Genomic DNA, 1,879 nt, shown 5'->3' on the forward strand with positions numbered 1-1,879 from the left:
TATATATATATATATATGAGTATATGTATATATATGTACATGTATGTACATACCTTCATCTACATGTACATATAGATACATATCTGGGTACATGACGTTGCAAAAGAACATGGACAAAATGGTAAACAAGGTACAAAAAACAAGCAGGCCACATAGAGAAATATCCTTCATCAGCTGCCACCATTAAAACACCGGCGTTTCGAAGAGTTAGGGCAGGACGCATCGTTAAAATGGCTCTTCCCACGAACACAAATTAATTCTTTTTTCGTGGAGGATAGTGGCGGACGGAAAACAAGACAGGAAAACGAAACGTTGAAAAGAAACAAACCACAATAGCAACAACAATAATAAAGATAAGTTTACTCCATCTAATGATCTCTCATTTTTTTTTCAGTTGGAAAGAAAGACGTTGAACGGTTGAACAACCAGACAGTTAAAGAGTTAGAAGCGAGCATCTTTTACATGGCGGCGGTAAGTATCCAGCGAAATAATTATAATGTCAATTCATAGGATGCACGCAGGAAAGAGAATCGAAATAATTACGTATTTATTCACCCTTGATACACTCTTGCTGGTTCGAACATAAATATCTGACCGTTACTGATTTTCACCATCGGGGAAACCTCTTTCCTTTAGGCGATGTGTGTATGTGCATAACACACATGATTCACTGATTCAGCAGCGTAAGATAACTTCGAGACATTACGGCGTTTCGGACTCGTTCTGTGACTCATCAGTTGCACCTATCTCCCGGATTATTGAACGTCACGAGAGCATGAACATTTGTTTATAATAATCAACACACAATTTATTTGTTGATGAGTGCAGCTGACTACCAAACAAGAATAATGAATGGAATGCACGCAGAACAATGAGAACTCAAACATTAATGCTTTTAATCATTCTTTTTAAGTTCTCGCAGTTTCGAACGTGAATATTTGATCGTTGTTTTTCACCATCGGAGAACACCTTCTTCCTTTAATTCATTGGTTCAACTGTGTAAATGTACTTCAAGACACCGCTGTGTATCGACCACGTCGTCTGTCTTCTCACCCACTTTAAACATACCCTTTAAACATACCCAAATCGGTTCACTTTCTAAGTAGCACTGCATCACTCTCCTGTTTTTTTCGCTGGTCCACTTCCTCATTCTTACTCTATTATCTGTTGATGCTGTCTTAGGATAACAGCTGTAGTCAGTGTGCATCTTTACTGAATCACTGCTGAGCGAGAAACCTTCCCTTAAAGGTCCAACCTCATTTTCGCAGCTACCACCAGAGTTTCTAGGTAAATTCTTGTCTCTCATAAACTGAGATAAAGTAACGTTCGTCACCATCGTCATCACCACTATTGTTTTTCGACGTCTGGTAGTTACAAGTAACCTTCTATTGCATCGTTTGCTGCACTTTCGTGCTGGTGAGGTGTGTGATGCGTTTGTTTTTCTTTGGGGCATCTTGTAAAGTATCAGTATGCTTTGCTGTGGTGTTTGGGTTGAGTTTTTTGTCCTGTTAGTTTTTGTATTTATTTGGCAGAAACGTTAGCACGCCGGGCGAAATGCTTAGCGGTATTTCGTCTGTCTTTATGTTCTGGGTTCAAATTCCGCCGAGGTCAACTTTGCCTTTCATCCTTTCAGGGTCGATAAATTAAGTACCAGTTGTGTACTGGAGTCGATCTAATCGACTGGCCCCCTCCCCAAATATTTCGGGCCTCGTGCCTAGAGTAAAAAAAGATTATTATTATTATTATTGAGTGAGAGAGCAGTGCATGCCATCAAAGTGACACTGGGGTAAAATATACAAAGCCCATTATACCCATCATGACTACCCGTCTGATAAGGGTACACCAGGCACATGCATCACAACCATATGTGCACCACACG

At 40.0% G+C, this 1,879-nt stretch overlaps 1 long non-coding RNA gene across 1 annotated transcript in view; it reads left to right on the plus strand.

Annotated features, from left to right (window-relative positions):
• Positions 1–394: 394 nt before the first annotated feature.
• Positions 395–1,879, plus strand: part of LOC106875587 (uncharacterized) — a 4,409-nt gene continuing 2,924 nt past the window's right edge. The window contains exon 1 of the long non-coding RNA XR_001410140.1: positions 395–471. This is a non-coding gene — a long non-coding RNA (uncharacterized LOC106875587). The remainder of the gene's footprint in view (positions 472–1,879) is intronic.

This window comes from Octopus bimaculoides, chromosome 14 (assembly GCF_001194135.2).
Source record: "Octopus bimaculoides isolate UCB-OBI-ISO-001 chromosome 14, ASM119413v2, whole genome shotgun sequence".
Taxonomy (NCBI): domain Eukaryota; kingdom Metazoa; phylum Mollusca; class Cephalopoda; order Octopoda; family Octopodidae; genus Octopus; species Octopus bimaculoides.